This window comes from Zingiber officinale, chromosome 5B (assembly GCF_018446385.1).
Source record: "Zingiber officinale cultivar Zhangliang chromosome 5B, Zo_v1.1, whole genome shotgun sequence".
In the NCBI taxonomy this organism is placed as follows: domain Eukaryota; kingdom Viridiplantae; phylum Streptophyta; class Magnoliopsida; order Zingiberales; family Zingiberaceae; genus Zingiber; species Zingiber officinale.
This window is the reverse complement of record NC_055995.1, coordinates 74,807,268-74,821,903: the sequence shown is the minus strand read 5'-3', so window position 1 is coordinate 74,821,903 and position 14,636 is coordinate 74,807,268. Positions and strand designations below refer to the sequence as shown.

The following is a 14,636-nucleotide window of genomic DNA, read 5'->3' as shown; positions in this document are numbered from 1 at the left end:
GCTCATTTTTCCCTTTTAGGATATTTTCCATCCTTTTTAGGGTCTTTTCCATTTTATCAAGCCTTGACCTCAAGACTTGATTTTCTATCACTAAGTCCTTAGTTTTTGGTTTTCCATTAAATTTATGAGCATTTTTATTTCTAGGCTTGTAGCTAAGGTCCTTAGTGTGATTGCCTAGATTTTTATCTACCTTCCTAATCCTAGGTGTGGTAGTTTTAGCATGGTAAGCTACGTTATTTTCCTTAATTTTACCATGCTCTCTATTCTTATGGTAAATAGCATTAAAATGATATAAGTTAGAACTAGCATGCTTTTTACCATAATGTAAAGGGATAGGCTCAATAAAAGTTACATTCCTTTTTACCTTAGAGGCTCCCCTTGACTTGAGCTTCCTCCTTGAGCCTTGACCATCTTCTTCCCCTTAGGGCATTGACTCCGGTAATGCCCCTTTTGATTGCAAGAGAAGCACACAATGTGCTCCTTGCTCTTCTTTGTTCCGGGGATGGTCTCCTTTGGCTTCTCCTTGCCCTTAGGTGCCACTTGGCCCTTCTTCTTGGCCAATTTAGGGCACTTGCTTTTGTAGTGCCCATGTTCCCTACATTCAAAACATATAATATGATTCTTATTATTAATTGAACTATTTATACCTTCTTGTGTAGGGGTGGCACTTGCTCCTCCATTTGATATGAATGTAGAGGCTTCCTCTTGATCCGAAATCGATTTCCCTCCAATTGATTTATCTTGACTTGTGGAGGTGGAAGCTTCTTCATCCTCTTCTTCTCTTGACCCGGATGTGGAGGATTCTCCTTCTTCTTGATCCGGTGTCACCAAGAGTTGCTCCCCCTCAATCCTAGAGGTGGAGGCTTCACCTTCTTCTTCATCCTCTTGTACATGAAACAAGGAATATGCTCCTTCCTTGCTCTTTTGATTACACTCCCTTGAGAATGAAGCTTCTTGGATTTCCTCTTCTTCGGAAGTTGAGCATCTCTCAACTTCGGAGTCCTCCTCTTGATCTTGCTCCAATGAGTCACCCTCTTTGGATTCTTCTTGGTTAGGTACAGTGGAGGGGATCTCATGAGCCTTTTCCAATTTGCTCCATAGCTCTTTGGCATCTTCAACTTCTCCAATTTTCTCCAAGATGTTGCTCGGCAATAGATTGACCAAAAGCTTGGTCACTTTGTCATTGGCCTCACATCTTTGGATTTGTTCTTCGCTCCATTTACTCTTTTTGAGAACTTTGCCCTTTGAATTCCTTGGAGCCTTAAAACCTTCCATTAGAGCAAACCATTGCTCTATCTCCATCATCAAGAAATTTTCAATTCTTGATCTCCAAGAATCGAAGCTTGTGGATGTGTATGGTGGAGCCACCCTTGTATCAAATCCAAGTCCATCTTGGAATTGCATCTTGAAGTTGAGCTTCTTGAATTCTTTGACTTTGATGAATTTGCTCCAACTTCTTCACCCTCTAGCTTTGCTTGTTATGTTTGCCCCTTCCGGCGGTGATTCCGGTGAAGAGCAACCTTGCTCTGATACCACTTGTTAGGACCGAAAAGTAGCTAGAGGGGGGGTGAATAGCTTCGCGTGTGCTCGTCGTGCTTCGTTGCTTGTTTCTTCAAAGTGATGCGCAGCGGAATACAAAGAAACAAACTACAACAATGCTAACAATAGGATTTTACTTGGTATCCACCTCATAAGAGGTGACTAGTCCAAGGATCCACGCACACACACACACCTCCACTAATAAACACTCCTTTTCGGTAACTACCGAAGGCGGAGAAGCCCTACAAGACTCTCAATACAAGTAGAAGAAAGGGTAGTAAAGAATAAGCAAAAGCTTACAAGAGATGCAGTAAAAACCCTAGCTTCTTCTTCTTCTCAACTCGCCTCTTGACTTGGATGAACCTCCAAGAACTGGCGGTGAGCTTAGAGAGGTCTGAGGAGGAGCCGTGATGAATCTGGAATGAATCGGTGAAGTTTTGCAATGAACGATGCCTTAAATCGACGCTAACGGTCGAATCCCGATCGATTGGAATGCTCCCAATCGATCGGAGGCTTGGATCGATCCACGGATCGATCCGAGTGCCTGCTGGAAAAACTTCGGATCGATCCACGGATCGATCCACGCTATCGCGCAACAGCGTCCCAATCGATCCATCGATCGATTGGGACCTCGGATCGATCCACCGATCGATCCGAGGTTCTTCGCGGGGACTCACCGGATCGATCGGTGGATCGATCCAGATCTTCTGGATCGATCCACTGATCGATCCAGATCTGCTGGATCGATCCACGGATCAATCTAAACCTGCTGGATCAATCCACGGATCAATCCAAACCTGCTGGATCAATCCACGGATCAATCCAAACCTGCTGGATCAATCGGCTGATCAATCCAGATCTTGGTTTTTGCCCAAAACCAAGTCCAAAGCCCCCTAAACCAACATCTAGTCAACCATGACTTGTTGGTACATAAGACCTAGCATCCGGTCACCCTTGACCAGCTAGGACTCTCTCACCAAGTGTCTGGTCAATCCCTTTGACCCACTTGGACTTTTCTCTTCTTGCCAAGTATCCGGTCACTCCCTAAGACCTACTTGGACTTTTCTTCCTCGTGCCAAGTATCCGGTCAATCCCTTTGACCTACTTGGACTCTCACCAGATGTCTGGTCAACCTTGACCCATCTGGATTTCTCTTGCCTGGCTTCACTCACCAGGACTTTCCCAATTGCCTAGCTTCACTCACTAGGTCTTTCACCTGGCTTCACTCACCAGGATTTTTCTCCTGCCTAGTTTCACTCACTAGGACTTCCCAGTCAAGTATCCGGTCATCCTTGACCTACTTGACTCTTCTTCAATCAACCTTGCATTTGTCAAACATCGAAATCCAAACCAAGACTCAAGCTTGGTCAACCAGGTCAACCTTGACCTGAGGAATGTTGCACCAACATATTCATCCCCACCAATACATATTTAGAGACCATCCCCTGTACCGCAAAAAGCGGTCCAGAGGATCCGGGCTCCATTTTTTCCATTTGATATTCTTAAATATCTTGTCATTCTTTGTCGAGAATTTGTTCCATTGTATCACACTCTCTAACTTTAAATTTGCCCTTCCTCTTTGCTGTCTTTTGCCCTATTGAATGAATGTGGGCTTTAGAGTCATCCACATCAATACTCATATCTGGATTTGGATTTGATGCTAAAGTGTTCCCCTCTAATTAGGATGTCCTTGCCTTCTTGTTAAAGGAATGAGCAACTGATTGTGGAGTATATTTTTCACTCTTTAAGAACCCTCCATACATGCATATATTTGAAATCCTTATTTTTATTGTTAGCTTTTCACATATTCAATGTGCTCTCCAACATATTCTCGTCACTCCATCCGCTTTGGCTATGAGTGTACAAATTATTATAGGTTGTAGAACATTCATTTTCCACCAGCGTAAACTTATAATAATGTGATTGTAGCACCTAATAGCTTCTCTTCATAGTTCCAATGGGTCGATGCTTGTTGTAGTAATCAGTTATACGTTTTCAAGAAACTTGATCCTTCTGGTCATTATCAATGATTGTGTCAGTGTTGATAGTTGCTCATGATTTCGTAAGGACCATGTCTTCATCAAGAGACCAAAATCTTTGTTTCGAATCATCTTTCTCCTGTTCAACTTCACTCTCTTCTTGTGATGAGTGTGGTGGCCACTGAGATGTTAGAACAGACGACGACCTTAGAGGTTCTTTGTTGCCGATAGATAGGTCGATAGTAGCCCTTCTTGCTTCATTCGAGTCGAAAACATGGCTAATGGTTGAGGAGGTGAACATACGAAAAGCAGAGAAGGGATCCCAAATTGGTTGCTCATGGCTGACCAATCTTAGCATGAATACATACCAAATGGAGTTGGGGCGGCGTTACTCTGAAGGGGGAGCGAAAAATTTTGAAAACTTTGAAAATTTAGAAAATTTGGAAGAGCTTGTGGAACATATGAAATATTTTGAAATTTTGGACGATATCACATGTGAGAGAAAAATTGAGGATATTAGGCATCATGATTTGGAGGAATGTGGGTATTTTGAGAAGATGTATTTTCTTCCATATTTGAAGAATTCAAAAGATTTGTAAAAGAAATATTGAAATTTTCGTCCATTTCAAAGATAAATAGAGAATGAAAGGATGAAATAAATAGAGAAGATAAATGGAAAAAATAAAAATTTGTAATGTATTTATATATTTTTTTAATTAAAAAAATTTTGAACGTTGAAGACCCACTATCAATTATTGATAACTGCTTTTTAACATCTCATTTTCTTCGACGTTCAATATCTTCTCCAACGTGTTATGTATATGTTTTTTTTAATAACAAATATTGAAAAAAAAAAATACTGATGACGGAGCGGCTTCGTTGAGTGGCCCCTCAAACACGAAGCACACGAAGCAAGCCGCTCCGTCGTTTAAGGGACATGGGAGGGAGGTCCGTCCCTCACGTCACTCCGGCCACTGGCTTTCCTCCTCTTTATTATTTTTGGATAATTTTACATGCAGTCCCCATCCATGAAAATCTTTGTTTTCACTCCCAGTCAAACATCTTTACCTAATTGTCCATGATATTTTTAGGTACAAAAAGTCTAAAAATCAGTATAAATCCTCTTAAATTGAGTATATTAACTTAGAATCTAGTATATTTTCAATCAAATTGAGTACGATTCTTTTTTCATCTCAAAATATACTCATTTTTAGTTTAATGTGCTGAATTTAATAGAAATTATTCTCATTTTTAGACTATTTGTACCGAAAAATATGAGGGTTAATTTCGATAGAAAATATACTCGATCCTAGTATAGAGTACTAGATTATAGTGTAAAGTGTTGAATTTAATATGAATTATACTTATTTTTAGACTTTTTATACCTAAAAAATAAGAGGGACAATTTTGATAGAAAATATACTCGATTTTTAATATAAAGTACTGACTTTAAGAAGAATTATACTCATTTTTGGACTTTTTGTACTCAATTTTGAAATTTTTATACCTAAAAAATTTGAGGGATAATTTAGGTATCAATATTTACATGAGGGAGTTGAAACAAGTAATACTTTATATGTAGGGAGTGGAAATAAAATTTTTTGAACATAAAAATTACATATAAAATTAACATTGTGATAGAAGATTTTTTCCTAATTTACAGATTATTTTTTAACTTATTTTTCGTTTCTTCACTCCGCAACAATGTACTTTCCTTACGACTACATCTATCCGAAGAGCTGAAGCGCGCCTCTATGCCCGGGTCACTGCCTCCTCGAGATGCCCACTGGCACCGGCAAGACCGTCGCCCTACTCTCCTCATCACCAGTTATTTCCTTTCCCGCGCCAACGACCATGGTCCGTTGAAACTTATCTACTACACCGAACCATCCCCAAATGGAGAAAACCCTCGCCGAGCTCCGCCTTTCATCTCTCACCTTCCCTCCAAGTTAACCCCATCGCACTATCTGCAGTGTCCCGTGACTTCGTTGACTCCGCCTGCCGGGCCTCACGGCCAACTGGGTTCGGGCCACCGCCTCCGAGAACCCTGCCATGCTCACCACGCCACCTCCTCGTTCAATGCGGCCGTCTTGCTTCTAGCCTAACATTATATCCAAGGAGATGCTCGGCGCAACCAGGAATCTCAACCGCATGGCTCAGGGGATTGATAGGTAATCCATTTTTTTTTCCCTTTTATTATCATTTTACTGTCTTTTGAAATTTGAGGTTTTGATGGATTTCATATCGCACTCTTCTTTACTTATGTTCTAAATCCTTTGTTGTTTCTATGATGGAACATGTATTACTGATAAATTCATATGATTCTTGTTTTGTTTTGTTTTTTCAAATTCTTCCTTCATAGCCAGAATGATTTTGTTTTTGATTCTTGCCTTGCTACCTACTTTAATACTGGATAAGTTTTTCATTGTGTTAAAGCTTTAAAAGAGAAACAAACATTTGTTTTAAGTAATGCTTCGTCGTGTTTCTCCATGCATTTTTAAAATGATTATTGCTGAATATGATGCAAGCCTCATTTGTTGGGAAGGTTTAAGGCAACAGATGCTACCAAACTGCGCGCAGAATACAATAGACTTGTGGAAGGACTAGCACAGAGAGGAAATTTAGCTAGTATGTTTCCTAGCTTACTATTTATATTTGAGATCCATGGGTTTGATTTGATTTTGGCTATTTGTGACATACACGTCCTTTTTTCCTTTAGTAACTGATGCCTGGCTTGGGAGCCCTGCCCTGCCTGATGACATTTTGAAGGAGGCTGTGCCTGGAAATACAATGAGAACTGAGCATTTTCTCTCTGTTTTAAGAAGGCTGGTGCAATATCTGAAAGGTCGTTTGGAAACAGAAAATGTTGAGGCAGAAGCACCTGTTGCCTTTGTTGATTCAGTGAATTACCAGACTTGAATTGATCAGAAAATGCTTAGATTCTGCTATGATCGCTTGCCCTCGCTGATGTTTACACTTGAAATAACTGAACAGATGAGTTTCTGCACATTCAGACAGTTTGTGACTTTGCAACACTAATTGGTACATACACGGGGCTTCTCAATAATCATCGAACCCTTTGATGAGCGGATGCCTCATATTCCTGACCCAGTATTGCAGGTGGCTAGTTCTCTCCTTTATTTGGTTTCCTCAATGACTAAATGTTTTTGTGTATTCACTGGTTGTTTCGTAATTGCAGCTCGGCTGTCATGACACTTCTATTGCAATAAAGCCCGTCTTTGATCGCTTTCAGTCAGTCATAATTACTTCCGGAAGTCTAACCCCTATTGACCTATATCCTCGTCTTTTGAATTTCAACCAAGTCATAAGTAGATGCTTTACTTGTGTCTTTGACAAGGGGTTGCATATGCCCAATGGTTCTAACGCGAGAAAGGTATCACTGGAATATTGTAACATTCTGCTGTGCTGTTGACATGGTTGAATGCAATAATATGGCCATAAGTTAGTCTGCTTACTTTCTCTAAACTGCTCATTATCCTATTATCCTATTTGAAGTTCAATGTTTTTCTCAAAATTTTTTATTTACCACACTTCATTGATTTGCTATTCCAGAAAGGGATAAGTTCCACCACTGCATAATTAGTATTGTGTAAATAGGTACGCATAAGAATATCAATTTCACAATTAAGTATCACAAATCTATATATCAATATTACCTTGGTACTCACACAACAAATGTAAAGAACTAAATAATGTTGGATGCGTAAAAGATGGAAATTCAAAGGGTTTTTTTTTTTTTATGATAATGCAATTTAGGAAAGATGGAAAAGATTTTATAAACTATTCAATGAACACTCTACAAAATAAATGGTTTTAGTTCCAGTGGTCAAGTGATGCCCTATTGGCTTGCTCAAGTATCAAAGGAGGTCTCTATTTAAGTGTCTTGACATTTTGCATTGGATTGAGTTTTCTCTGGGGATTCTACATGTATCTAGGCCGGTCCCTCACCTTTGATGTTAGGATTAAGAGGGAATGAGATAATATTAGTAACAACCTCTATTCCTTCGCCCTCTTTACTAAAAAATCAAAAACAAAAGCAAAAAATGATGTGTTTCCAAATCCAAACTGATTAAACAAAATTAATCTTTTTCTATTGATGACGCTTTCTGTTGAAGATAGTTCTTGCTAAATATTTCATATGCAACATAGTATTGAGAATTGACTGATTTTGATTATAGATCAGTGAGATGCTGATTTGATTTTTCCCATGAAGTTTTGTCTATTTGATTGACTATTATCTTTGAAAATCAATGAAAGGCTGACATAGGGCAACTAAAGATAAGTTTCAATTGGCAACAATATTCTACAGAGCATTGGTTGAAGAAATGGATTTAGTTTGTTTCTGCAAAAAAGGAAAGAGGATATGAGAAAGAAATGGGAGAGGGAAAGGGGGAAAAGGTGTTGCAATTGAAGAGTTCTCTTCTTTGACATGTGGTCATATGTAGTAGCACAATAGTGTGTAGCTGCTGATGTTTCTGCTTCAGTGGATCTTCAGAAGGAGGTACTATGAAGAAATAAATTTTGCTGCTGTGAAGAAAGCGAAAAATCAGGGAAAAAAAACTCTACTCCAATGTTTACTGATGAGATGTGTGGTAAACAAAGACAAGGGGAGGTGTGTATATGAGAGGATACATAGTCCATTTATAGGCACTTTATAAACATAACTGATAAGTTATCAATGACATATTCTATTAAGAAACCATCACTTACAATTAATAAGACGAAGGGTATAAAGAAAATAATAAGATTGCTTATTGAAATCGAAATAATGATAAACTAACAAAGCTATGTTACATTTAAAACATCAAAGAACAGCAAGCTAGATATTGCAAATTTTGAAATGCTATACAAAAGTTCCTACTAAATAGTACAATATATAAATATATTAAGATAAGTATATTAATTATTTGTTACATAGCATATTATGTAGTTTGGTGATCCACTAACTTAACGGTATGAAGACTGAATAAATAGATAAAGAATATTATGGTTACTGAAGTCCAGATATACTATGTTAGCTCCTGTATTGCCAGTAACTATCTAATTAGATATTATTGCATTTTTGTCTTATTTCAGATGCACATTTCAGTGTCTGCATTCTTCTTGGTATCTGTACTAAGAACTCAATATTAAGAGTTAATTCATATGCTATTGCAGGGGTAAAGTTGCTGAAGGTATAGATTTTGATCGACACTATAGAAGACTTGGTATCATGTTTGGGTTTCCTTTCCAGTATACGCCTAGCTGGTAATCTTAAGGTTAATTGTCATGTCATCACTAGATATGTGTTGGTTAGTCCTAAAAAAATCGTACCAGTTCCACTGCACAAAATTTTTTTTGTAAAGTGTCGAATCTTTCCTTAAATAACCTATTGTGTTCTTTATAAATTAAATTAGGAATCGCAGACGGAACTTAACATCATTGATTCCAAATTTAACTTATCTGTTCTTAATGGTTTAGATTTGAATCGCAAGCGGAACTTAACACTATTGATTCAAATCCACCTATGCTATTAATTTTATTAAATATTAATTTCCAAAATTGACTTCCAGGACTGCATGGCGAGGCACATGGCCTTCTTGGATATGGGAGCAACCACCACCGCCTAGACAAAGCCTTTTAAGGAAAGCTAATATTTAATTTCCTTAAATAACTCTAGGTTTAACCAAAAAGAACAATCGAATCACAAATTCGAAAAATAAAGAAAACACAACTTGAAAACAAACGAAAATCTAGAATCATATGCCTCTTGTGTTTGGTATTCTTATAAAAAGAAAACTAGTATGATGCGGAAAACAATTACTAGTTATACCTTTCTTTGTAAGCAAAAATAACCTCTTGATCTTCTACCATATTCTTCTTCTAACCTCGGACATTGTGTGGGCAACGATCTTCCGAGATGAGAACCACCAAGCACCTTCTTCTTCCTTCTAGGTTTCGGCCACCAAGAGCTCCTCCAAAGATGAAGAGGTTCGGCCACCACCAAGCTCCAAGGGATGCTAGAAATATCGCCTCCTTTTCTCTCCTTCTTCTCCAAGCAAGATCCGGTCACCACAAGGACTCCAAGGATGAGATGAGGTTCGGCCACAAGATGGAGAAGAGAGAAAGAGGAGGGGCCGACCACACCCAAGGAGAAAAAGAGAGGAGAAAAATAAATAGAGTCGTTCACCATGAAGGCACCTCTACCTCCTCTTTTATATTCCTTGGTATTGGCAAATAAGGAAATTTAATTAAAAAACTTGCTTAATTCTTTTGCCATGAAAAGGAAAATTTTATTTAATTAAAAACAATTTTCCTTTTCATTATTACATGGCCGGCCACTTATTTCCCCAAAACAAGGAGAGTTTTAATTAAAATAAAAATTAAAACTTCCTAATTTGTTTCCGGAAATTTATAAAAAATTTCTCCAATACTTTTTCCCTTCATGGTGGGTTATAAAAAGGAAATTTTATAAATTAAAATCTTTCTTTTAAACATGTGGATAATTTCCAAAAAGGAAAGTTATCTCTAAAAATTAAAATATCTTTTCAATCTACAAATAAGGAAAGATATCAAATCTTTTCTTAATCTTTTGTAGAAACTAATAAAAGAGAATATTTAATTTTTAAAACTCTCTTTATGATCATGGTTAAAAAGGAAAGTTTTCTCAAAATTAAAATCTCCTTTCAATCTACAAATAAGGAAAGATTTCAAATCTTTTCTTAATCTTTTGTAGAAAGCTATAAAAGGAAAGATTTAAATTTTAAACTCTCTTTTAAAACCATGATATCCACATAAGAAATAATTTTAATAAAAATCCTTTTTAATATTCTAGTGGTCGGCCACCTAAGCTTGGGACCCAAGCTTTGGCCGGCCACCAACTTGGCTCATCCACTTGGTCTTGACCGGCCCTAGCTTGGGTTCCAAGCTAGCTTGGCCGGCCCTATTAGGATGGGTAAGAAGGTGGGTATGTGGTGGGTATAAATCTCTATATACAAGAGGCTACGATAGAGACCGAGAGGAGGAATTGGTTTTGGTCTCCCGATGAAATTAAGCTTCCCATGTTCACCCCGAACACATAACTTAATTTCATCAATAATAATTCATTCCGCTAAAGAACTATTATTGAACTACCGCACCAATCCCAAATTACATTTTGGGCTCCTTATTATGAGTGTGATAGTCTCCCTGTGTTTAAGATAATGAATGTCCACTAATTAAATGAGTTACTGACAACTCACTTAATTAATATCTTAGTCCAAGAGTAGTACCACTCAACCTTATCGTCATGTCGGACTAAGTCCACCGGTTTAACATGACAATCCTTATGAGCTCCTCTTAGGGTCATTCTCAACCTAGATTACTAGGACACAGTTTCCTTCTATAATCAACAACACACACTATAAGTAATATCATTTCCCAACTTATCGGGCTTATTGATTTATCGAACTAAATCTCACCCATTGATAAATTAAAGAAATAAATATCAAATATATGTGCTTGTTATTATATTAGGATTAAGAGCACATACTTCCATAATAACTGAGGTCATTGTTCCTTTATAAAGTCAGTAAAAAAAAATGACCTCTAATGGTCCTACTCAATACACTCTAAGTGTACTAGTGTAATTATATAGTTAAAATAAACTAATACCTAATTACACTACGACCTTCCAATGATTTGTTCCTTTCCATCTTGGTCGTGAGCTACTGTTTATAATTTATAAGGTACTGATAACATGATCCTCTGTGTGTGACTCCATACACCATGTTATCTACAATATAAATTAATTGAATAACTACATTTATCATAAATGTAGACATTTTGACCAATGTGATTCTTATTTCTAGATAAATGTTTATACCAAAAGCTAGGCTTTTAGTATACTTCCTAACAATATGGGCCCTACCGATCTAGCTTCTCTAGTTTGATTGATTTGAATGAGTAAATTCTGAAACACCTTTGCTCAATCATCACCCTGGATGTTTCTGAATTAGAGAGTGATAGTTTGCATTGGTAATATTTCTAATTTGACACTTTGTGTGCTTTACTGAGGCCATTCCTGTTCTCATTATCCTTGCATGGTTTGCTTGTTACCTTAAAGCTGTCTCTACTTGAGAAGATGGGAGCTCAAATAGAAGCAAGGGAGGAGGGTAAGGAATCTTTTCTTTTGTCTACTTGGGTGGTAGAATTAAAATTGAAAAGAAGGGAACAACTTGGTTCTTTTTTTCCTCACCTTTGATTCCTTCCAAAATTGTTGGAAGAGGGGAAAAAGAGTGGAAAAGTGTAGGAAACAGTAGTTTAATTTTGCATATCTTGGAAATAACAATCAAAGTGTTAAACTTGTCATTTTATCTCATTTTCTCTTTTTTTTTTTCATCTCCTTTCAAGTAGATAAAACGAAAGGAATCGTTCTTCTCCACTCTCTTTCTTCACCTCTTTCCTCCCCCAACACTCTTCCTTTCTTTCCTCTCTTCCTCCCTTCAATAGACATATTAAATCTAGTGCTGTGAATTTTGTGCAAACAGAAGACTACAATACTCACTGCAGTTATCTCTGAACTGCACACACTAAACCAACGTCTTCAGAGATAACCATCTGTTTCTTTTAAAATATTTAGCCTGTCTTATGCATCAATTCTTTTAGTTGACAAAATGAAAATGCATTATCATTGTCAGAGTCATATTTTAATAAATTGACATAGATGGTTTTTGTGTAAAGGCTGCTGAAAATGACCTTATGTTGTTCAATACTTATTCTTGTCACATACTGCAACACTTGTGGTTCTGTTTTTTTTTTTTTTCCAATTACCATTTTTTTTATTGTTATTGGGGAATTCAGATACCTTCCTTTTATTTTCACCAGAATTTTGCTTGCTAGGTTAGAGTATTTGCGCGAGACATTCCAGATAAAAGAGGATGATTTTCTTGCTTTTGATGCTTTGGTATGTCCAATTTGGTCCTTTTATTCAGGTCTTATACAATTAGCTATTGTACAAGTCATGATTGTGTGGTATGTTTAGTTTGAAAAAGAGGCATGTTGTTGTTATTTGTTTTGAGACAGAGGCAAGCTGCACAATGTGTTGGCCATATAATTCATTCTAAAGGAGATTATGGGATTATGATATTTGCTGATAAAAGGTAACTTATTTTGTTGACAATTTAATTAAATCATTTATTTTCATTTCTTGAATCCTCAGAGTGGTTTTATCAACAAAAGAAAGTAGAATAATGCAATATAGGTGAGAAAAGTGAACATTGAGATGAAAGATAAAACATTTGGGACTAACCAAATAAGAAGCGTTGAAGTCATGCCGATGCTAACTCCATATTTTATCTGCATAACATGGGAAATTAAATAAACATGTAAATCTGTTGCATATTTCATCCGTACACTTTTGCATCTTCCAATAGTTTGTTGTCTACTGGATAAATGCTCTATTGAAAATCTGTTGATGGATCATCCTCCCAATTTTTAAATATGTTAGCAAGGTAGATATCAGTCATCGTAGACAATAATGACTAGCCTACAAGTCACATTTGGAAGTCAGAAAGCCATTTTTGGAAATAGTGTGTACTAGAGTACTATAGGTCTGAATCAAAGAATGTTTGGGAAGTTTTAAAATCTTTCTCAGGGTATGTCATGAGCGGATTCAATGAGAGAACTTGTTTGATAACCTCATTGGCCATAACCACATGGCTCAAAATGCTCAAGTTGGTAATTCAAAGCCCTTTATATATTTATTGATAATCCACAATTCTCCATGTGATTATGCTGTATTTCTCTTGTTGCATTATCTTTATGGGAAAAAAAGCTCGAGCCCTTTACTTTTCAACTGCAATTGAAATTACACTAAAGTAATTCATATCTCTCTCGCTTGTAATAATTCTGCTCTCTAATTTGTTATCCCTCAAATGCACAGTTTTGTATTTCTATCTGGTCATTGCCGTCTTGGATGCTTCTGCAGATATAGCCGTCATGATAAATACTCTAGATTGTCAGGTACTGTCATATTTACACCATGCACATCTTAACCTTAGCACTGACATGGACGGCTTTGCACATAGCACAAGAGGTGGGTTTACAATTCCATTCTTCAAGATTTAGTCTTGAAGAATCAAGCCATCTTTGTTACTCTAATTCTAATTTGATCCGAAAGTAAAATTTCTTCCTATTTATAGTACTTGGCTTCTTTTAGCTCCAAAGATCTAACTTTGTTGTTGCAACTTTGTCAGTTAATTGTATATAATTCATGAATAAATGGTACTTCTCGAGGTGTTGTTTTTTGATGCTTTTACATTTTGCAAAAGATGTTTATACTGTCTATTTTGTTTTTTGCATGGTTAAAGTTCCTTCGAAGGATGGCCCAACCTTATGATAAGGTAGGCAGTTGTGCCAAGAAAACTCTCCTAACACAAGAAGACGTGGAAAGAATGCCCACATGATGCCATGGATTTGTTTTAGCTTTTCCAGCTTATATTTTTGTTTGTGCTCGAATGTGGTGGTAAGTCATAGCTGAGGTTATATTAAAAGCGTCGAGGATTAGCAATGAGTGGTGATCTAATGAAAAATGAAGTACTTGAAAACACGAGTGTGTCCCTTGACTCAATCTTACACGATATTGCCATCATAGTCACTTTCTCATCTTTTCCTTTCTCGTAGAGGAAACTAAATGAGTAAATTTTGTTTTTCAATTCCCTTTTATTTTCTATCTGTACCTTCTAATGCATCCTATTTGTTGTATATTTTTTTGGGAAAAACAACATTAATTGATGAGATATGTTTCTATTGCCATCGTATTTCTTTATGACTGAGTTAACCATCCCTAGTGAAACATTTAAATGGACCTTTTTTTCTTCTCATTTTTGTATGTTATTGTTTCAGACAATGCTTGATGTAATAATGCTGCTTGTTGACAGTCAAAGCGCATATATATTTCCTAGCCCCTGATTTTGCTAGAAGTCTTTTTGTTCTTATTTGTTATGATTTCTGCATCTATTTCCTATTTTCGGTTCTTTTATTGGAAACACAACATCATTATGATTATTTATTTTCATCTGAGTCTAACCATCATATCATTGTCATGAGGGCAATGGGCTCCTGTTTTTATTGCATATG

The 14,636-nt window shown here is 36.8% G+C and overlaps 1 pseudogene; it reads left to right on the top strand.

Moving 5' to 3' along the window:
* The first annotated feature begins 5,234 nt into the window (after window positions 1-5,234).
* On the top strand, window positions 5,235-14,531 carry LOC121984547 (annotated as a pseudogene).
* The last annotated feature ends 105 nt before the right edge of the window (window positions 14,532-14,636 follow it).